We start from the raw sequence: 25,381 nt of genomic DNA, 5'->3' as shown, positions 1-25,381 counted from the left end.
TAATAATGCCTTTTGCAGACGACAGACTTCGCAAAATTACTGATATCCTTACAGTGCTTTTAAAAAATTTTAGAAAAGTGTTAACGCCTGGTAAAAAAGTGTGCATTGACGAGGCCATGGTACCATTTCGTGGTCGACTACGATTTAGGCAATACATAAAAAATAAAAGGCAAACAAATAAAAGTTCGGTATAAAACTGTACAAGTTGTGTACGGAACGAGGGTAAACTTATAATCTTCGGGTTTATTATGGAGCTGATACCGAAAATGGCGGTCAAGCATTTTCGAATGTAGTGTTTGCTCTAATGGACGATCTTCTGAATTCTGGTAGGGAACTGTATACGGATAATTATTATGAAAGTGTCTCCTTGGCAACCAAATTATTCGAACGAAAGACGCATCTAGTGGGCACCCTCCGTAGCAACCGAAAATATAATCCTAAAGAGGTGGTCAAAAAAAAAATTAAAACCAAACGAAATATATGCCAGAGAAAGTGATTCCGGAATTATGGTCATGAACTGGCGTGACAAGAGGGATGTGCTTACGCTCAACACCCTTCATAGAGATATTTGAAAATAAGTATTGCAAAGAGGTGGTGCAGTAGAAAAACCCGAAGCAATAATCAATTATAACGGAGCTAAATCTTACATTGAGTTGTCTGACCAAATACGAGCACAAAATGGTACAGAAAGATTCGATTGCCATCGAATTATTATTGGGGTCTGCTGTTGTAAACGCTTTCTTGGTCTACAAGGAAGTTACATAAGAAAAATTGTCCATAACCGATTTCAAAGAAGAACTGTGTTATTCATTGTTACGCATTGAAACAGACGATATGGATGAACATAATCCCGAAGTTAACACCAGAAATCATGCTTTGAAACAAACTAATACAAGATTGAGATGTGTTGTTTGCTAAGAAAATTTGAAAAATTCTGATGGCCGAAAAGTTGGAACAAATAAAAGTGCGCGAAGTAAATGGCAATGTATGCTCTGTAAAAAATATTATTGTGTTGAATGCTTTCATTCACACCGAGCAAAAGCTGTATAAATTATGAAGTTCTATCTTTAAATTTTTTTTATTGTATTTGCGTGGCTATAATGAATTACTACTTATGTTTAGAAGTATGTGTTCCGTTTGTTTTTGTTTTAGTATTTAGGTATTCAAACATTTTTCACGTAACCATATTTTATGTTTTTTAAATAAATATTACAAAAAGGAATATATCATTAATTTGTATTTTTTCAAATGACAAAAATATACTATACAGGTGTAATATTTTTTCGGACCAAAATCACTGCTTGGTTTTCCGTGCCACATATTTTCAACTTCCATATAAATACAAGTGCGGCACACCGTGTAAGCCACGATCCCCAAAATACCAGACTGCATTTAGGCACAACATATGAGCCACGCGATCCGAACAACAAAATTGGGCGTGGCACGCGCATTATACCACGTGGCACTTAACGTGTTAATTAATCGTACGGCCTAATGTTACAGAAAACTTGTTGCTAGAAACCAAAGAATTTGCACTGCCAACAGATACTATTTTGGGCTCAATCTCCTTTTTAAATCCTCAATTATATCGAAAAATTTAAAGTCAAAACTCCACAAAACAATAATAAGCCCACTTCTAATATATGGATCAGAGACCTGGACTATAACAAATTGTAATAAAAACATGTTAGGATGTTTCGAGAACAAAGTACTAAGGCGAATCTATGCAACGGTGAATGACAATGGAGTATGGAGAAGACGATACAATCTAGAACTTTATAGAATATACCATTAACGAGATATTGTATCATACATTAAGATAGCATGTATGAAGTGGGTAGGGCAGTTAATGAGGATGGAACAAATTGACCCAGCTAAAAAAATGCTCTTTGATAGACTTATTGGTCAGAGAAAAGAGGTAGATCCAGAACAAGCATACTTTATAACATTTAATAATATATGTGAAATATGGACTGGGGAGATATTCTTGAGGTTGCAAGTACCAACAGGGTTGTAAAGGTAGAATGATGATAAGAGTAGTCGGTTCGTAGATTATTTTCTATACAATACTCTTCCGTATGATAAAAATATATATAGTAATTATTGTTTGTTTTTCCTTATTTTGCCAGGATATTTGTTAAAAACATATTCTCTAAGATCTTTTGGAAATTGAGATTGCTTTAAATAACAGATGGACGATTTTAATTTTAAGCGGGTAATATAGAAAAAGTTTGATTTGTTTTTGGAAAACGTAAGGAATAACATTCGGTACTTAGAGAACCAATCCATCCACGATTTGTACATTTTACAAATTAAGACAAGGTCCTTTTTATTGGTTGAGATGGAATGGTTGGTCTATTATTCGATTTATTTCTCTTAAAATATGATAATTAAAATCCGCGTCGGATCCAATTACCGGCTTCAAAGGTAGATGTCCCAATAATTTGTCCTTTTGGGGTTCTGAACCAATTAAGCGTGTATTTAGTGCCATGCTGTCAATCAAATCACATTTTGCGGCTGTCCGTCTTGGGATATATTTGATTTTTGAATTGAGTCATGCATGATTGCCTTCAAAACTTGTAAAACTGAGTAAAAGCGAAATACTTAGAACGCCTTTTGCTGTTTTGGACGTTTGTGTTTCCATCGATAGAACGTGTCGTATCTCATGATCTCTCGCATTACTGGCTTATTTCTTCATTTTTTCAAATACCCTGACTTGTTGAAAATCTTTGAATATAAATCGTTTGGCGACGCATCTTGAAACGTTGACTACTTCTCTTGTGAGCCTCTTGTATTCTCCTATTTATTGTATTACAGTACTTGTAACTCGCTGGAGTGTTCTGACAGGAATCCAAATTGTGCTTCTGGTATTATTCCTTGCCTGTTTGTTTCAGCTTAAAGTGTGTTGAGGATGACTCTCACTACGATCTTGCTGACTGCCGGTAGTAAGCTTATCAGCCTGTAGTTTTGTGGGTACGTGGTTTTGGTAACATTATAACATGGGTCTCCTTCCATCGATTCGTGAAGAGCCTATATTAGTATCAATTGAAGCTTCCAATTATTTTGCATATTTGAGCCTTGTTCTTTCACACCTTGGACATGGTTGTCCCAGTTTCGACTACCGTGTTCCTGTAGTGCTATTTTAACCTCTATATTTAGATGGTTGGTCCTGTTTTTGTCCTCCTGGTTCCTTGTCCTTCTGGTTCTCTGTTTGGATCTGTTCTTTTCTCTTATCTTGTTTTTTATATCCTGCGCTACATTTTTAAACTTTTCTATATATATTTGTACTTTCTCTTTTGTTCCTGAGTGCTTCCTGTATGATGTTTTTAAACTCTAGGACTTTATCTTCTATTTCTTCTGTTTTTTTTTACTTGAACCTTATTTATTTCGGTGCTTGCAAGTCGCTTGTAGTTGGCCCATTTTTGTTTTCTCTTTATCCGTTTGATGATACTCTCCTCTTCGCATGTTCCTAATTCCAGTAATAAGGGGTTTGGTTGTGGGGTTGTGGGTTGTGGACGGGGGGCATCCTTCTATTGTTTTTCCTTAATACTATATTTTTACAGAAATACACTTTATCTCGTATTTAATCAGTACCTCGTATTAGGTTGTTGTATATATATCCTATGCTGATTTGTGTTTGAGGGTAGGCCCTTCAAAACCAGCCTTATTTTAATATCTTCAATCTACCGAATAAGTTTTATTGTATTGTAGTCCTTTATTATTTTAACCATTTTCCTGTAGTCCTCTGAACTTCTTACCTGAATATTGGCGTTATCGCAAGTGTCCACGTTTTCATTTCGAAGCAGAAAAGCGTGTGCATTATCCTTTTGCTGCATTTGAGGTTCCCTATTTGGTAAATTTGGAAAATCTTTTTCGCTTTTAGATTTCTTAACCATTGGTGTCTCCTCGGTGAGACGGCATTTTTCTGACACTTTTTGGGCTTTTCCTTTTATTTTTTTCTATAATAATGCAGCGATTTCTTTGTTTCTCATTCTGTAACCATGACCTATACCATAACATGCCTGGGGGATATAAGCGCAAGGACAGGGTGGATTAAGTAGCTTAGAAGCCGCGTTCATGCCCACAGCTGGTCCTAAGCCCGGATAAAAGAGGAGGGTTGATAAGCCAGGTTAGCATCCTACCCATTGTAAAAGAACACAAGGCTCAAAGAACCGATATAAAGCCTCGGAACCATAACATTTAATGATTATAATAATATTGTAATATTCCATAGAAGGGAGTAAAAAACCGGTAAAATTAAATGGTGTAAGACTGATATTTAAAAGTTAAAAATTGGAAAAAAATAATAACCATAGTTTTAATTATACATACTTAATTAATAATGAGAATATTAAAACAGTGACGGATTTTTCAATTTAGTTTCTTAGTTTTCGAATTAGTTTCTTATCATTTTTATTAGTATTATTCTCACAGTAATCATCTGCAAAAGTATTTTAAAGGATGAACATCGCTCGACTGGAAGAACTAAATCTCTGCCCGATAGTGCAATCATTGAAGCGTGCTGAGTAATAAGTGTAAAATATTAAGTTCGGATACGATTAGGTTTATTGATTTGAAAAGCAATTGCCTAAAAAATTGTACCTATTTTCAGTAGTAAGATTTTCCCAGAAGGATTTATCGTAAAAAAAATTAAAGTTTTATAAAGATAATCTATACCAGTGATTCCCAAAATGTAGTTCGCGAACATCTGAGGAGTCGCGTTGAAAAGCTGAAGAGATTGCGAAATGTTTTCCAAAAAAAGGAAACTTTTTTATAAGGATGACTATCTCATGGCCTTAAAAACATGTTAAATAAAAACACTTTAGTTATCATAATATCGCTGTAATTTTTTTTAGAATTTTTAACTGGCAAAACATATACCGAGTGTGTCAAAAGAAGCAGGACGATCGAATATTTCGCGAAATTTACATTAGATTGAAAAACTGAAAAACGCTTGTTCAATATTTTTTTAAATCTTTCGAATGACACCAAACACGATCCTCCATTCCACCCTTTAGGGGTGAGACCTTCAAATTTTTCTAAAAATGCGAATTTATAACGCTTTTCATTCGATGGAGTTTGGAATTTTAATGATACTTTTTAAAACACAATCCCTTTCTTACTCTAGGAATATTAAATTCTGACTCTTTTGTGTGTTTTTTGTGTTATATGTTGGTTTAATATGTATATATTCACCTACAATTTATACACAGTATATATGCAACACATAATACACAAACACAAATCTATGTTAAACAACTTATATTACATAACCACAACTACGATACATATTACGCAAAAATATAATACAAAAAGCACACAAAACAGTCAGTTGTGTGTCTGAGTTGATAGTCTTACGGTAAGCACGCCAGTCTCAGATTTTTTTTAACATCTTGGATATGCATATTCGCAGATTTTTTAAAAACTTTTTATTTTTTTATTGTTACATTGTATGTTTACAATCAACATTACGGCGGTAGATCTTCTGACCATACCCTCTTCAATCTTCTTTAAGCAATTGGTTGGGTGAATAAATTATTTATCAGCTCGTTTTTCTTTTATCAGCGATTCTTTATTATGTCCTTAAGTAATGGGATGGATCATTGTGATGTGTTTGGTTAGAGACATACCATGGAGCTTTACTTATCATACGGAGTATTTTGGATTGGAATGTTTGAAATATCTTTGTATTTGAAGGTTTACTACAGCCCCGTAGTTCAATTTTACATGCTCAAACTGGTATAAGTATAGCGTTTTACAGAAGCAGTTTACTTTCAAGAGATAAATGAGCCTTTTTGTTAAATAGCCAGTTTATATTTTTTAGTTTAAGATCTAGTTGTTTCCGTTTAGTTTTAACGTGCAATACCAAATATTTGACAACTGGTTTTATAGGAATGGAAGTATTATTGTGAACTTGTCAACATGTAGATTTTCTTGATGTAAAAGTAATTTGTACTGATTTGCTAGTATTAACACTGATTTTCCATCGCTTAAGTCAGTTTTGTAATTGATCTAAATGTTTTGTACTTTTTGTGATGCTACATTAGGGTCGATATTCACTAACAAGATTCCTGTGTCATCGGCAAATGTAGCTAAGTAGGTATCATTGCTGGTTGGAACGTCTGAGGTAAATATCAGATACAGAAATGGGTCCAAAACGCTACTCTGAGGTACCAGGTTCCTGTTAGGAAATAGAGGAGGAAGAATCTGAGTAGATGCATTTATTATTTTTAGATTTGTGCAATATTTTTAAAACTTTTCATTTGTGTATTAATTATTTCTTTTGTATATTAGCATATTATTTTTGCTTTATGTATTTGACATTTTTATACTTTTGATCTATATTATTTTATGACTTTTGTTTTGTTAAATTAATAAAAAAACTGGTTTATGAGACTTTCTATAATATGTGAGTATAACCCATTTTAGTTTAATTTATGTTTAAATTCCTTCTTCCTCGAAATAAGTTGAATTGATGTAGGTGAGGGCGACGCTCATACGCATGCAACCACGTCACAATAGAAGACGCGTGTAACGGCGGGTTAAATAGTCTACTGCTTTCTCTACATCTTGGTTTTCTTTTATCCTAATATCAAGTAAAATCTTTGTATTTACAGAATTTTGGAAAACATCCCAGTTTGTTTCTTTAGTTGTGAGTTTGGGTGGTGGTGTTCTCCATATTATGTGTGTACTTAAAGTTATCATTATTGTACTGATGTTAAATATTAACATTGATGCAAATCGTATCTGATGTTAAATCGAAGTTTGACTCTATTGCACTATAGATGTCAGATATCCCTTTTGTTACAGCAAAATCTACCAAATCTGGAATTTTGTTGGCATCTGTAGGCCAATATGTGGGTTTTCCCGTAGATAAGTATCTTAAGTTATTTTGTTCGATGATATTCATTACTACTCGACCTTTAGGCGTGATCAATCTGGATCCCCATGTGGTGTGTTTGGCATTCCAGTCTCCTGCTACTATGAATTTGGATTCAAGAGTTTGTATGAAGTGATCATACTCTTCGCTTGAAATGGGATGTCTAGGTGGGCTGTAGACTGATAATACACTGAGAGAGAGAGGTGTTTGTTTCGATTTTAATGATTGCTGCTAGAATTTTTTCCGTAACATAAGGTTGGACTGCATAGTGTTTAATTTTTTATATAATAGTAACGGAAGAACCTGCATGTGCTCCTCCGTCTGGATGGTTTGCATAATACACATTATGGTAAGACATCTTAATAACCGTTTTTTGTGTGGCATGGCTTTCAGATATCTATAGAATGTCTATATTATACATTTTTAAAAACAGTCATATCTCTAGTATATGGTTTGAAATGCTATTAGCATTCCAAACCACGCAATTTGTCGTGACTTGAACGCTATTTTGTTATTTTGTTAATGACTGTAGTTAACATGGTTAAAATCGTACTATCTGCATGCAAAATCTATTTTGGTTTAAGAGTTGAGAGAAAATAGTTTTAAATTTGTTTAGAAAATTTAATAGTTTATCTGCTAATTCATTATTGTTATTTTTGTTTTTTGCATTAATGTTTCTATTGGCAGCATCTCTATAACTAATTTTGTTGACATTATGAGCATGATGTTGAGTGGGTATATTTACATTGGGATTGTTGACATGATTTTGAGTGGTGATTTGTTTTGATTTGTCATGGTATATGACATATAGTAGTTCACGATAAACAGAACATCCTCTGTTAATAGAAGAACGGTCTCCGTTGCCGTTAGTGCAAGTTGCTGGCGTGTTTTTTGTTGCTTGCAGTCCTGTATGTTGTGTAATTCAGCGCATTTTACGCAATTATATGGTTTTGCACACTACATTTAAGTGTGACCATATTCTTGACATCGTGTACATTGTGGTGTATTTTAATTCTCGGTATTTCTACCCTTATATTACAATGTTGTATATACTGTAGTTCAAATATTTCTTTGTTGTTCGTTTGAGTTTCGAGGTCCACAAAAAATAATGGTAATGGTTCACGGCTCAATCTGTGTCTGACATTTGTAACGTTCCTTACCTTATGACCCTTATTCTGGATTTCCGCTCTTATATCATCTATCGGACGTCTAAATAAGGAGTTAGAAATTATGAACAGCATAAAAAGAAGAAAACTATTTGGGTCACATAACCATAGGAGAAAAATATGAGCTGCTGAGAATTATTATGCAAGGAACGATCCAAGGAAGAAGAAGCATAGGAAGAACACGCATCTCCTGGCTGAAGAACCTTAGAGAATGGTTTAACTGTAGTTCACTACAACTTTTCAGAGCAGCAGCCAACAATGTGACCATAGCCGTTATGATATCCAACCTCCGATAGGAGATGGAACTTTAAGAAGAAGAAGATCATCTATCGGACAGAAGTAATGTAGATTTCGAATAACTACTTTGTCTGCTCTGTCTTCCTTAGGTTGGTATGTATGGTAGACGATTTTTTCCTCTCGCATGTGATGTATTAGTTTTCTGTATGATTCAGGTGTCTTCGGTAAAATTTTTATTGTGTTGTTTTGTAAGGCTTTAGTAAAGTAAGTTTCTACTTCTACTGTTTGAGCTAAAAATGTATTGGTGGATTTTTATTCGTATCATTTACGAAGTTTTTCTTGGGAAATAGCTGAAATCTATTTGAGAGTGTAATTGGAGGTTTTTCTTCTTTTGAATCTTGACGTTGAAGCCTTTTTCTTTTTGATCTTATTGTTTGCCATGGGTGTTTATTATTTTGTGAGTCTTTATGTTCTTTATCTGTCATCGAATCATATTCATTTTGTGTTTCTGGAATGTCTTTTAATTTTAAGTTAGCTTGATAGTTTGATGTAGAATGGGAAACGTTGGTTTGCTGGGCAACTATTGGCTGTACCTGATATTGTTGTTAATAATAATTATCAAAAGGTATTATTTGATTGACTGTTGGTTGATTTGACCACAATGGTGAATCGTGAGTATTTATTTGACATACTTGGTAATACGATGTATTAGGTTTTTAGACTCGTTCTGCATTACAATTGAAAACTGCACTGTAGGGTACTGAAAATCACTTGATCCTGGTCCCTTTCTGTTGGAAACATTTTCACTTCACTAAGAGCTCACTTTTATTTGACTATAACTGGATAAATTAAAATTTATTTATTTATCAATAATCGATTTAAATATACCAAATTTTGAGATGATTAATAATTAGTTAGCACAATTACAATATCTTCAGAAAACCGCCAAAAATTAATATTTTTCCGGGAGAATCCCAAAATTCACATTAAGTTTGACAGCTATTTTGTTAAATAAATAATCTTTTTGAAAACGACTGCTGGAGTGGACGTCGGAACGTCAAAAATTAATTAGTTAAAATGTAATTTTCATTACAATCAATAATTGTGGCTTAACCCTTTAATGGCCCATGGTATATATATTTACAACCTTACATTTATACACACATTTTCTATGCGCCTCTACTGTAACCTCTACGGTTTTATGGCGGTGATAGTAATTTATGTGATTTTTTGTTTTGTTTTTATTCTGAAGTGGTTCTATTAATAAATCGCGAAAACTTTATAAGCAATTTTGCTTGTTCATTAGCCGATTAATACCTCTATTAAAGGTTGTCACTCCATCTTTTGCGCGGTCGTCCGATACTTCTTCTGCCGATTGGTGACTTAATCCTTGCTATTTTGACGACACGGGTCTCCTCCATTCTGCTTATGTGGTTATTCCATTCGTTTTTTGTATTTTGGTCCATTCATTTATACACTGTACGTTAGTTACATTTTTTTCTAATGTCTTCACTTCTCTTTCGATCTCTCAGCATTTTCCCTGTAATTTTGACAGTACTCTCATCTCTGCCGTTTCCAGTAGCCTTTGTGTTATAGCTGTGATGGGTATTATTTCTGAGACATGTGTAATTATTGGTCTTATAAATTCTAGCTTTATAAATTCTTGACTTTATCTCAGTGTTAATGTGTCTGTTTTGCCATATAGTGTTATCAAGGCATCCTGACAGTCTATTTGCTTTTTGTACTTGGTCTCTCAGTTCTTTGTCCATATCTCCATAGCTGGACAGAGTTATTCCAAGGTATTTTATTTTCATTACTTGTCCAATAATGATTCCATCAATTTCTATTTTACATCTGGTTGGTTCTGTGCTGATTACTATTGTTTTAGTTTTCTGAGATGAGATTGTCATATTAAATTATTTTGCTCTTATGTTAAATCTGTAAAACAGTCTTTGCAGACTTTCGTCATCTTGGGCTATCAATATTGCGTCGTCTGCGTAACAGAGTATTTTTATATATTTGTTTTTCATTCTGTATTCTCTTCCTTTGGTAAGGCTTTTGATAATTAATTGATCATCCATGACTAAATTAAAGAGCATAGGGCTTAACGAGTCTTATTCCTTTGCCTACTTCTATAAGTTCTGTAAGTTGTCTATCTATTCTGACTTCCATTTTGTTGTTTTGGTAGATGTTATCGATAGTTTTTATAATATTTATGGGAACTTCTCTATTATACAGAAAATTTATTACATCTTTGAGTCTTACTATGTCAAACGCTTTCTTTAGATCAATCAGACATAGAAATGTTGGTCTATTATACTTTAGTGATTTCTCAGTAATTTGCTTTATAACGAATATTGCATCCGTACACTATCTTCCACTACGAAAACCCTGTTATTCATCTAATAAACTTATCCTCTGATTCATTATTTCTTGTAAAATTTTAGTTGTAAGTTTTAGGGTACCTAGTATTTAGCAAGTTTATACTTCTGTAGTTTTCTGACTGTTTTTATTCTCCCTTTTTGAATAGTAGAATTTATTCGCTCGATTTTATTGTGTTTTATAATTTAATTAATTAATGTTCTTAAATAAGTTAATTGTTCTGTGATTGCTGCTTCACAATATTTCAGGAATTTTAAAATATAACACTAAATATTGTGTATTAATAACCATCTTTAGTTAAGTTATAATCCAGGTTAAGCGAGGAAATAAAACTGAAATCAATCAGCCTCTCCTCAATGTTCTGAATTATATCCGGAGCGCTATCATAATAAACTACTATAAAAAAGAAATTTTGATATTGTAATATCATGAAGTTAAAAAAACCCATCCAAATGATATACAAGATTTTACCATAGACAATATACTGCTAAAAATGTTAATATTGTCACTCTTTTTAACATTCTTGTAACTGGTATTTTTTTTAGTTGCATAATTTTTAAATTAACACCCGATGAAACAAAAACTGCTACGTCGCGCGTCGGGCGAAAAAATTTGAAACTATAAAAATTGTGTTATTTTTAATTACTTAATGTATATATTCATACATAAGTCCTTTTATAAATTCTTAAATTGTACGCCTGCTTGTTATCTAGGCCAAGTATATTTTTTGTCAGTAGCGTATAACCATTAATGAGAAAAGAGAAGCTGTTCTTTTTCCTTCAAAGCAAATACGGCATATTTTCTGAAATGTAAATAATTCTTAGTTTTTCTTCGGTCGATTTTATGCATTCAAAATAATTGCTATACATTTCCCTTATTAGGTTTCATGACCTACTTTTCACTATGAGATTTTATGATTATTTTTTTCTAAGAGATGCCGATGATATGCTTTTGTTTACTTCCTTTTGAATAAAAAAGACTTTGCTGCTAGACAATCTGTTTTATAGTATAAATTGTATTTCTATTTTCGCTTTATATTTAGTATGAATGTTTGAGACCAAAATTTTTATTTCCAAACAAAACTAGTTGCATTATCTAAATTATTTAACATTTAATAATTTACAGTAATTTATTGAAACATGTTATAATATTTAGGTAAATTTTAACTGATTATAATGTTCCACTTTTAATAGTGTTAACCCTTAACTGGTCCGGTATTGAAGTAGTCACGTAACTGGTCTGGCGGAGTCTGCGAGACTACTGTTTTCAAGAAAGCAAAACAACATATATTTTTTTATTCAAAATACAAATGTTACAAATATAGCCTGATATATTTATATAAAAATGAACCTATTAGATATAAGTTGAGAAAAAAAAACATATTTGTGAAAAAGTACATAGTTTACATATACACAAAAACGATGATCTCGCACTGGTTGCGAAGGCGAGTCAGAAAACGAACATGGCTAATGCGGCTAACACAGCCCTGCGTCGAATTAGTAGGTGGATCAGAGAGAGCGATCTACGGCTAGCGCCTCAAAAAACTGAGGTGGTAGTTCTTAAAGGGAGCCGGGAAAAATCCTCTCTTCGCTTTATAGTGGAAGGTATGAAGGTTGCACCGGTTAAATCGATTAAGTATCTGATAGTCTGGTTGTCGGAAGGACTAAGGTTCGGAGTACACATCCAAAAGACCGTAGAGAAGGCGAACCGAAATTGGAGGCCCAGGTAGCACCAAAAGAAAGGTGTTAAATGAAGTTTTCCAGTCGGTGGTAACCTACGCTGCCCCCGTGTGGTGTTGCGTACTAAACACTGCGAAATACGCTAAGCTGATGGAGACTTCGCAAAGGCGAATGCTTCTCAGGGTATCTAGCGCATATAGGACAGCTTCAAATGAGGTTCTTTATGTCATTGAGGCGGTGATACTGATCGTTTTGTTGTGCAAAGAGCCAGCGAGGGTGTATGCGAGGAGAATGGATGTAAATATAGATGAAAATGAGAGAGAAAGAACGATAGTAGAGTGGCAGAGAGAATGGGCTAATGATAGCGAAAAGGCAAGGTGGACGAAAGAGCTTATTCCCGTTTTGAGTTCGTGGTGGGAATGTCCGTTCAGGAAACTAAACTGCTTCCTGACGCAGTTTCTGACTGGAGATTGTAGTTTTGGCACCTTCACAAATAGAATAGGCGAATCTGCCTCGGCAGACTGTACTATTTATGGGATACCGGACACTCTCGCCCACGTTTTTAACTGCCAGAGATGGGCAAATAAGAGGGGAGATTCCGAGAGATGAATGAGTTTCGGGCTGGATGAAAGAAACGTAGTAAACATAATGTTGAGATGAGAGAAAAAATGCAGAGAAGTATACTGTCTGATTTTTGGGGTGATGAAGAAAAAGAAGCAGGAGGACAGAGGAGAAAATTGAGCCAGGGATTTAAAATTTATGGTTAATATAATTTATTGGTTTATGGCCTAACTTCTAAAACATTTTCTGATTTACGGTAATAAGTATGGTTATTTATAAATTTTTATTTTTTTATTTTAATTGGTCATTGAGTGGCAAGACCATCTCTCTGGAACGGTGGTTAAGGTTTTAGCCGGAACATGGTTAATCCGGCACTACCCTGGGGTCTTCTATCCTAGTATCCTACTCGGCCGAAAGATGCAGGGTGTCTTGTTCCGTGACGTAGATGTCTTCTAGGCATCCAGAAGATAGATATAGATACCTTCTTAGGTTCATACTAAAATATGGCAATACGGCAATTAAAAAAAAGCAAAAAACTAGGTAAATTAAAAATCGATTAAAAATGTTTTTTTCCAGCATCAGTCTCACTTTTACATTTTTATATGCAATTTTACATAGTGGTTTGGTACATCCCAAACAAACAGGCTTTTTGCAATTTAAGCACAGGTATTTTGTCATCCTGCTTCATCCCTGCTTCAGCCAATAAGTTTAAATCTTACGTTTATATAAATAAGAACATCCATCTGATTGTCCTCTAGTTCTTCTTGAACTCCAAATATCTGGCTAATTGTAATACATAATTGACGTGGAATGTTTGTCATTGTCACTCGTCGTTTCATGTGATATTGCACTAACTGCATAGCCAACTCCAAAGCAAAAACACTTTTTTCTTTTATTAATGGATTGTTTTGTAGCACTGATTTAGAATATACAGATCACGACATTGTTTTATTGACCATACAACACAATGGCAATCGATGTGACATGTTACACGTTTCCACCTATATATTCTTTTCACAGTAGATACGAATTGTCGTAATCGTCACATTGCCACTAAAAATTTCAAACGAAGTTCTGAAAGAATAATAAATATAAATAATTAATAAAATGCCTATTACGTTGTATACCGTCCAAGAAAAAGTGCAACTTGTAACATGGTACTTTTAGGGTCATTCGATACGCGAAATAATTGATTTATTTATTGTTGCCTTCGAAAATAGACCCCCACCAATTGTTACACCAGTTAAAAATACCATTAAACATTTTAAAACTTCGAGATGTGTAAACAGTTGTAACAAGTGTCATAAAGGTAATGAACCACGTGTTAGACCTGTCGATCAGGAGCGTCAAAACAGGGATATTGATATTTGTGCTTTTGTGGAAGCTAGTGAACCCTGCAATAGTGTACAAATTGATAGGGAAGTTAACATGAATTCTCGAAGTACCTACTTGTCTTTGAGCAAGTTCTCAAAAGGAATGGGTATCACTGTTTTACGATACAACTAATACAAGAACTGTTTCCGGAGGATAACTTTAGGCGGATGGAGTTTTGTGAAATTTTGTTAGATAAACAGAATGAAAATAAACACTTTTTAAAAAATATTTTATTTTCTGACAAATCTTTATTTTCATTAGATAATAAAACACAATCCATCCGTTGCAAGATGTTATTCTCCGAAAAATAAGCACCTCAGTGTTGCAGTGCGAACGCAGCATCCGCAAAAGTTAAATGTTTGGACTGGGATGTTAGGCGACCATATTGTCGGTCCATTTTTTATCGATAGAAACCTAAACGGATCCAAATATTCGCAACTTTTACAGAATGAGATTATTCCGGCAGTTCGACGCCTTCCCGTTAATTTTTAGGAGGTTTATTTCCAACAGGATGGGTGTTCGGCCCACAACTCTAGAGTAACTATTGACTTCCTCAACCAAACGTTTCCTGATCGACTGATAAGTACACGTGGTGCAATTAACTGGCCCGCTAGATCCTGTGACCTAGCGCATAACGATTTCTTTTTTTGGGGTTTTCTCACAGAAAATATTTATAGGCATCAGTTTGAAAGGGCCACAAACCTAGTCGAATTAAGGGCAAAAATACTTAATTTCTCTGCAAGCATTACACCAGTCCTACTCCTAATTATTGGGGAAAAATCTGTATGACAGATTTGGTTAGTGTTTAGTACGAGAAGGTGGAATATTTAAGCCCTTAAATCATTAATCTACTTTTCTAATTTTTATTTTTTGTTTAATAAAAAAATTTCAACACAACACAAAATTAAAGCAATGCACAATGCACATCTATCTATAAACAAGCTAGTTGAAAAGATACAACTAAACTAAAAATATGCAAGGCCAATCTCTTGGACAAGGCACATGCAGGTATTTTTACAACAGCAATACTCATCGTAAATCAATCAATTTAAAACTTGAAAATTGATACTTGAGCATTAGTACAGTTAAAATTGTTAGACGATTATATTTAGACGAAATATTAAGCAATAATTAAAACTTTTATCTACTTTTAAGAACAAAAAGAAGCAAGTTCATTAGCGGAACGTAATTCAAAATTATTCTGCACATTATATTTGAAGCATTATTTGGATAAAACATTTCATTTTTGGTGGTCAAAAATTTATTAAATAAATATATTAATTTGTTTGGACTAATGTTGGTAAAAGATGATCTGGAAGTTATATTTTTGTTTGAATTTGCCGACGGACGATAGATAGATCGTGTCAACTTTAATTGATTTCTAAACACCTTGTTCGAGAGCTGTTCGGTTACCATTTTTATTACAATCCACTTTGAAAATCGAGCTACAATTTTTAGAGTTACAAAGAGTCCTTAAGCGATACCATCTGGATAACGAATACTGCTTATTACCTTTAAGTTACAAATGATTTTAAATGCGTTCTAGATAGTTTATGGGCCGATTGTTCGAACGCTAATCAAAACTTGATTGTAATCAAATATTTAATTACAACCAAATAAGTCACATCAGCTGTCAAAATTATTAAAAATTGCTTATTAATATTATTGATTTGAAAATAAAAACATGAAATTAACATCAAAAAGGGTTTAATTATGGTTTATTTTAAATTAAAACGCAAAATAATAAAATGGAATAAAATAAATCAGTCAACATAACCTCAAAATGCGACGTATTTCTTCTTCTTCTCATTGCGCCGGCTCCTTTCGAAGGTTGGCGATCCAAATGGCAATTGTAGTTTTGGAAACTGCTGCGCGAAAGATCTCTGCGGATGAGCGGTCAAACCATCTCCTCAGGTCTTTCAGCCACGAGTTCTGGCGTCTTCCTACTGATCTTTTGCCCTGTACTTTTCCTTCCAGTATAACTTGAAGTAATTCATATCTTTCGCCTCTCAGCACATGACCCAAGTATTGCATTTTCCTCTCTTTGATTATTCTTAGTAATTCTTTTTGTTTACACATGCGACGAAGTACCTCAACATTAGTAACTCTTTGTACCCATGGAATCCTCAACATTCGTCTGTATATATACATCTCAAAGGCATCTATTCTTTTTTCTATTTCAGAGTCCATTGTCCAACTTTCACAGCCATACAGTAAGACAGAAAAAACGTAACATCTGATCATTCGAATTCTAAGCTGTAGACTAAGGTCTGATCTTGTAAAAAATGTTTTAATGCTCATGAATGTTTTCCTTGCTTGTTCGATTCTTGATAGGGTTTCTTTTTTTGGATTACACTGACTATTGATATTTGTTCCCAAATATTTTATGGAATTTACCTGTTCTATTATTTGACCCTTGGCATACACCTGTACGTTTATTGGTGTCTTTGAAAATACTAAAGTTTTAGTTTTGGAAACGTTTAGATGTAAACCTAACATTTCGCTGTGGTGAACTATCGCATTTATTAAATTTTGTAGTTCTTGTGCGTTGCTTGTTATTAAGACGGTCTAATCAGCATATCTGATGTTGTCTATGCTGATTCCGTTAATCTTAATTCCGCCTTGGACTTCGTCTAATGCTTCTCTGAATATAGACTCCGAATACAAATTAAAGAGTAGCGGTGATAAGACGCAACCCTGTCTCACTCCTCGTCGGATTTGTAATTTGTATGCGACATATTTAGTTTTGATTAAATATTTGATTGTTTATCAAGTTTTGATTAGCGTTCGAACAATCGGCCCTTATTAATTTAATAAATATTATCAAATTGCTATAAAATGTTTTAGGTATATCTATAGTGGCCCTAAATTTTATATGCCTATAAAACTTATTCTCAAGTACATATACATGATTGTTGTTGAAATTCAAGCGTTTCTCAGTTTAATAATAGTTCAGTTAATAATAGTTAATAATAGTAATACAATATTCACGATCTTATCACGAACAAACAAAAATTCCACAAAAAGAAACGTCAAAACTTGTTTGTGCACCTTCTTCTTCGAGATTAGGAAGTTCTTGTAGTAGGTCGTACATAATTGGGAATATAGTCTCGAAATGTTTGGGTTTAAGTTGCCCGTAGAAGGCTTAAGTGTACATTCCCCAGCCGTTTTTAATTACGTTTGTTTCATTGGTTCTGTACAATAATTACCAACGTAAATTGGCAGCAGAAAATCGTAAATAATTTAGATATAAATACGAGTTATTTTTATTTCATAAAATTATTTTTTGATACGAGTTGCAGCAATTTAATCAAAATACTAATTTTAATATTAAAAAAGATTCGAATTAAACAATCTCCAATGATACTCACCCACACACTGACTGAAATTTATTGTGAAATCGTGTTCAGGAACAAGGTACGGATTTTATTTTTCCCAAACGTGATTATACCTGGAATTAAAAACTCTTTTCCTAGTAACCTTATCGATATGCAATTAAACCTTTGGAAATTAAATAAGACTTGTAAATATTAGTTTTAAAATAAGTACTTTCCGGAAATTCTTCGATTTCTGATGCTTTAATACTGGTGAATTAGTAAGAATATAAAATTTTCTATACACTAATATTGAACCTTGAATATTATTTAATATTGTCTCTTCTTTTACATTTAAACCGCATTAATTACTGAGAGTTATTAGCTGGAGGGTATGTACAATAAGTTAATTACAAATTGAAACTTGCAGTGACGTCATATAGATTAAACTAAATTACAAATTAACAAGTAGTTGGCTATATAGTACAATATATAAATTAAACTTTATTGAATAATTTTGTGCCTTTAGAAACTAAACTATTTATCTCACAATCTGAATTTATTGTTGCCTTAATAGGGTATATATAGTGTATAGAAATGATTGTGATTGATGCCATAAATTCCCTTTTTACATAAATGGAAACCGCACACACACACACACACACACACACACACACACACGCACGCACACGCACACACGTGCGTTTGTGCTTTCATCATCAATCTTATGTTTCATCAACAATTTTTATGTTTCATCATCGTCATCATTCAGCCTTCATTTATTACGTCCACTGCTGGACATATGCCTCCCTTAAACTTCTCCATTCTTTGAGATTGGTGTCTCAAACGTGTAGGTGGTCTTCCTCTACTACGTTTTTCTGCTCTTGGCCTCCAATGTGTACTTTTACTCGTCAGCATACATCGTTCCATTCGTCCCTGTGCCACTCTCAATTTCGAAGCCGTAGTCTTGGTTAGAGTCATAGTTTCCGCCCCATAGGTCATGACCGGTAATACGCATTGGTCAAATACTTTTCTTTTGAGGCTAATTGTTATATTGGCCCTAAGTGTGTCTCGCAGTTTTCCAAAGGCTGCCCACGCTAAAGTAATTCGTCTTTGAGTGATTCTTCTTTCGTGACCCAACTACGTATATTTCTCCACCAGTTCTATCACTTTGTTTTGAATAGTTAAATGATTCAAATCATGAATGTGTTGCTTGTGTGAGTCCATGTCAAAAGGTAAAAGAAATAATAAATTAGACTTACTCACAATCAATTTAATTTAACTATCAGACGACCGGTTTCGCTTTCTACAATATGCAAAGCATCTTCAGGTCACGATACAAAGTTAAATAAATGCTGAAAATAATAAACCCATATTAGGGTGTTGTCTAATAAAGATAAAACAAAGATAGGTGATATAAATTATATAAATTACAGTAATTATGCCAATATTACATGTCTGTGGTTTTTAAAAATGAATAAAATGTTTAAGCAGACAATGTAAGACCCACAAATTGGTAAAATAGTCTATTAAACTGTAATGAATTAATAAATAAACAAATAAATAAAAATAAAACATTACTTACATGTCGGTACTCTATTAATTGATGGTTGAAAGAACATGGTTCAAACTATCTTGTATTGTTGATTGGAGAACTCAAGTCAACTATTGTAATTGTTTAACAGTAAACGGGGAACTTCTTGAGGAGACAGATTTTATCCAATGAAGTAGAGATAGGTAAATGTAATTGTTTGTTTGATGAAAGTAATGTTCTATACCATTAAGTTCTTTAAAGTTATTTATATTTACATTTCATAAATATATCTCCAGAATAAATATAAATAACTTTAAAGAACTTAATGGTATAGAACATTACTTTCATCAAACAAACAATTACATTTACCTATCTCTACTTCATTAGATAAAATCTGTCTCCTTAAGAACTTCCCCGTTTACTGTTAAACAATTACAATAGTTGACTTGAGTTCTCCAATCAACAATACAAGATAGTTTGAACCATGTTCTTTCAACCATCAATTAATAGAGTACCGGCATGTAAGTAATGTTTTATTTTTATTTATTTGTTTATTTATTAATTCATTACAGTTTAATAGACTATTTTACCAATTTGTGGGTCTTACCTTGTCTGCTTAAACATTTTATTCATTTTTAAAAACCACAGACATGTAATATTGGCATAATTACTGTAATTTATATAATTTATATCACCAATCTTTGTTTTACCTTTATTAGACAACACCCTAATATGGGTTTATTATTTTTAGCATTTATTTAACTTTGTATCATGACCTGAAGATGCTTTGCATATTGTAGAAAGCGAAACCGGTCGTCTGATAGTTAAATTAAATTGATTGTGAGTAAGTCTAATTTATTATTTCTTTTACCTTTAGTTAAATGATTATTTGGGACCATATTTGTCATAAACTTGGTTTTGAACAAGTTCATTCTAAGGCCCAACTTCGAACATGCAAAGTACAATTCATTTAACATATCTGTGGCTTCTCCTAAATCATCTGTAATATGGACAATGTAATCTGCGAAACGGAGATGGCTAAGTTTTTCGTCGTCTGTTGTTACTCCTCTGTGGTCCCAATTGACCATCTTAAAGGCATACTCTAATGCCGTTATGAATAATTTTGGTGACAATGAAAGTGAGGACAAGAGGTTTGTTGTATTCTATAGATTTTTCAATGAGCGTCTTTATGGTATGAAGGTGATCATTGGTACCATAATTTGATGGGAATTCTGCCTGCTCTCTCGGTTGGTAGAAATCTAATTTTCTCTCCAATCTTGATATCACTAACCTAGTGAAGAGCTTGTATACGTGGTTCAACAGGCTAATAGGTCTATAATTCTCTACATTCGTTCTATCTCCTTTTTTATGTAAAAGGATTGTTATAGCATTGTTCAATCCCTTGGGCACCTCTCTTTGCTGCAAACTTAGATTAAACAGTTTCCTTAATTGATTTAATAGCGTATCTCCTTCATTTACGATAGCCTCTATTACAATTCCATCCCCTCCTGAGGCTTTTTTATTTTTATTTTTCTTAACGCTTGTCGAATCTCGTCTACATTTATTTCTGGCATTAGTTCGAAACCTTGATTCATGATCTTCTTTAAAATGGCTGTTTGTATTCCTGTTTGATCCCATCTACTTCCATATAATTCCTCGTAGAACTCTTCGACGACCTGTATTAACTCGTCTCTACTTGATATTATTTCATTTTGCTTGTTTCTTAATTTATGAATTTCGCATTTCTCATTCGTTAGCTTTCTACGTAGAACTTTTAAGCTATTATTTTCCTCTAAAGTACGTTTAATTTTATCGGTTTTAAATTTTATTAAATCTCTCCTGATTGCCTTCGAAACAGTTTTATTCATTTCTCTTAGAGTGTGGCTGTCTGCATTCTCATCGCTTCTCATTTGTCTTCTTTGATCTAGCTGCGTTTCAGTATATGGACTTATTTTACTATCTGATTTTCTTTTAGGACAGTGCACTCGGTGACTTTTTTGTAAGGCGTTTATGATGCAATTATGCAAGTCGTTAAGATCGTTCTCGGAGGTTACATGCAGTAGTAGCTTATTATTGATATGTGCCTGATATTGGTTGATATCTAATGGGGGTGTCCAGATACCATGGGATTTATTTTTAATCATTATGTTTCTTTCTCTTTTTGTGTTGATTTGGACTTTCGCTCGTATCATTCTGTGGTGAACTTGTTGAGTACTGTTACATCTTTAATTATTTGTTTTTTGTCACTTATAATGCAGTCGATTTCGTTTCTTGTTCTACTGTTTAGAGTTTCCCAGGTCCATCTTCTCTGCATTTTTGTATGTAAAAGAAGCTGTTCATGTTGAATAATTATTCTGGGGTTGGAAGCTTAGTAGCGTTTCTCCTCTGTCATTTCTTCCTGGAAAACCGAATTTTCCCAATCTTATCCTAACATCTTATGTTTAACATTATAAAATTAAAGCATCAAGCAAATTAACTTTTTTTTATTGCTAACAAAAAAAGGGTAAGTATTTCACAATTAAAAATTTAAGAAATATTTTAATAATGGATATGACCACCTCTTATACGATAAAACATAGATTCGCCTAAATTTGATTGTCTTGAAAAAAGACATTAGGTCAAATAAAAGCGATAAATTTGGCAACAATTCTCTTTGATTTTTCGAACTATTAAACTTTGGACAAGGTAATTCAAGCAAGTAATATTGCTGTCATTTTAAATATGTTTCTCTTATTTTCTACCGTTGTTACTGCATATCAACCTTTAAGTGTTTCGCATACAGTATTATGGTATATTGTTTGTTTTTAATCGTTGTATTTTTAATTTAATATGTATTGAATAAATATCAGCGAGTTTCGTAAACGGTTTGTATAAACTGTATATTAATTGCAAATTAACTGCTATCCCTAAAATGTAACACAATACAGAGAACTCCCCAATTACCAGAGTAATTTTCTAACCAGATATCTTAATATTCAAATCTCATTTAACTCGCTAAATCATTTTATTTCGACATTTTTGCAATTTAGTTGTCTAGAAATGTAATTTCCAAAATTTTCGGTGACTATGTGAAGGTGAATCCTGCGAGTTAAAATTTTTTACAACCCTAATTTCTGTTAATGACGAATGTACCTACTACCCTTTACCCTTAACTACTGACGTGGATGTTTCAGGACGTAGACTCTGACATGCGGTATGTCATACCGTTCCCTATTCTCCTTTGTTTTTAATATGAATTTATCTTATATCACTGTATTTGTTTTTTATATCAACTACGGAATGATTCTTCACATTGCTGTAGCATAATATACTGCTACAAGTAAAATAAACTTTACTTTTTCAAGAATATTATGAATGCATGCATAATATTTAAAAAAATGGTGGACGTTAATACAAAATCGTTTATAAACTAAATTACAAGAAAAATTGATTACTTGTGACTAACAAATGGTAAAATAATGTTAAAAGAAAGAAACTAATGATTTAAATTTAATGAGAAACTAAAATACAAAATTCTGACAGGAAAAGTGTCAAATAACTGTCAAAGTGTGGTTACACATTTTAAAGTTTCTCCACATTTTAAAGTTTAATTCGAGATTCCAACCCTGCGTTTAAAATATTGTTAGCTAAATAGAGTATTTAAACAACAAAGTTTCTTCACACAAAAAATAAACTGTGAGTACATTACCAATTTAATACAAATTCAATATTATTAAATATTATACATAACCCATAATTCAATACAACACATCAATTAATCCAGTCTCTGGTTTTTTGGCAACTTCCACAAGTCGAACTAATTAGCCGATACAAGACCGGCTCTAGAAAAATTTTATCAAATGAAGAAAACAAAAATTAAAAATGGATAATTCTGAAAATATTAGTATACCTACTACATCATCAACATCGACATACTCCAATGCAGTAAGCAACTTCAATTTTCCTTCAAAAGAACAAGCCATTATTCTGTCAGCTATCCAAGGTATTAAAATACATGAATACATAGTAGCCATAGGGTCTCTACTCACACCAAAAAATGTTATCTTTGCATCACGAATAGCTAACAACAGAGTTTGTATTTACTTGAACAATACTAGCATAGTAGATACCTTACTAAACAACCATAAAACAGTACTCATCCAAGGCAATGAGATAGAAATTCGAAGACTTATTACGCCAGCAAGGAGACTAGTAATATCAAACATCTGCCCCAGCATTCCGAACAGTATTTTAGAAGAAGAACTGAAACAACTAGAAATAACTGCAGTATCCAAATTAACGTTTTTAAAAGTTGGCATGCCCGAGTCTGAGTATAGTCATGTCTTAAGCTTTAGGCGGCAAATATTTGTCTCTCCGATAATCACCAAACCAATTCCAAATACAATCTTAATAACCTATGACAACACTCCTTACAGAATCTTCCTATCCCTAGATGGTTTAAATTGCTCTAGATGTAATACTACTGGCCACAAAGAAGAAAACTGCACATCAACATCAACTGGTACAGAAACACTTAAAGATCCTTATACCTCAGAACTCGAACTCATGGAAATAAATCAGAATAATTCAGCAACAAATATTTCAGATGATACAACCAACTGTTTCAACCCTATTTCTGCAGATATCCCAACGACAAATGATTCGCTTATAGTACACAGCATACCTTCAACTAAAGCTAACAGCAATAATAGTAAAACAACCAATCAAGCAAAAAGGCAAATTTCAACCTCTCCTGAAATCTCAGAAACTAAAAACCTAAACGAAACTTTCATAACTCCAAAAAAATCCGCACACAAAAAAAAGAAAAAGGCTTTAGATGTCGAAGCCACATTAAAACCAATTGAAAACATTTTAATGACAGCATCTCCTTCATATACGCTAAATTTCTCTGAATTATGCGACTTCGTGATAAACGCAATAGGATCAAAATTTCCTGAAGTCACAGCTAAAAACTATACAGAAGATTTTGACGGCTTATACACCTTATTAAAAATGGTTCACTCAAAATTAAATGATAGACGCATGAAAAATAATATCACAAGAATTATAAAGAAAATAAATCCAACAAATGAATCTTCCCTCACTGAAGAAAGCGACTACGATTTATCTCAATAGTCCAATTATATTCATTCTTCAATGGAACTTGAATGGCTATTATAGCCACACTGAAAACATTAAAATGCTAATGAATGAACTGTCACCACTAATAATATGTCTTCAAGAAACTCGTCTTTCCAACAATCAAGCAAAACTAAAAAATTATATGCCCTATACAAAAAATCGAGCAGTACAGCAAATATCCAGTGGTGGAGTCGGAATTTTTGTACATTCAACCATCCAATCCCAAGAAATTCCGTTAAATACAAATCTGGAAGCAGTAGCAGTTTCGGTAATACATCATTTTAAAATCAACATATGCAACGTATATTTACCACATCCTGACGAAACTACTCTATTAGAACTTCAAAATGTAATTAAACAAATTCCATCTCCAAAATTAATTTTGGGTGACACAAACTGTCACAACATCGCATGGGGATCACAAAGAACAGATAAAAATAGACGAATATTATTAGAAGCAATTAATAACATAAAACTAGTTTTATTAAACACAGGAGCACCTACTAGATTCAATGTACATAATGGCACTTTTTCCTCCATAGACTTATCTATCAGTGATTCAACTTTAGCTTCATTTTTACAGTGGAATACATTGGACCACCTATACGACAGTGATCATTTTCCGATAATAATTACTCATGACAAAGATGAAAAAACCTGTACAACACCATATGAAACTTGGAAATTAAAGTCAGCCGATTGGGAAAAATACTCGAACTTAGTAAGCATACGTATACCAAATCTCGTTATATCAGATAATATAGACACTACTCTATCATCTTTTAATGGTATAATTTTAGACGCAGCCAGAGATTCTATAGGAAAAACCAAAAATATCACAAAAGCTCCTCTTCCTTGGTGGAACACTGAAATCGCATCCGCTTTAAAGCAAACAAAACATGCTTTTAATATATACAAAAAGTTTAACACACCTAATAACTTAAACAATTTTAGATCTTTAAGGGCCAGATCTAGATTTTTCATAAAACAAGCAAAAAAAGAGAGCTGGACCAATTACGTGTCGTCAATTGACTCGTCTACGCCCATAAGGGATATATGGCAAAAAATAAGGAAAATAAAAGGTTCAAAAACATTTAACCATATTGACACAATCACTACAAATGATCTAACAA

General features: G+C 33.1%; 1 long non-coding RNA gene across 1 annotated transcript in view; it reads left to right on the top strand.

Moving 5' to 3' along the window:
- The window catches only part of LOC140431215 (uncharacterized), a 353,293-nt gene that overhangs the window by 308,882 nt on the left and 19,030 nt on the right, over positions 1 to 25,381 (top strand). The gene's annotated exons all lie outside the window — the stretch shown is intronic.

This window comes from Diabrotica undecimpunctata, unplaced genomic scaffold (assembly GCF_040954645.1).
Source record: "Diabrotica undecimpunctata isolate CICGRU unplaced genomic scaffold, icDiaUnde3 ctg00000444.1, whole genome shotgun sequence".
Lineage (NCBI taxonomy): Eukaryota > Metazoa > Arthropoda > Insecta > Coleoptera > Chrysomelidae > Diabrotica > Diabrotica undecimpunctata.
The sequence above is the reverse complement of the archived record's forward strand: the minus strand, read 5'-3'. Positions and strand labels throughout refer to the sequence as shown.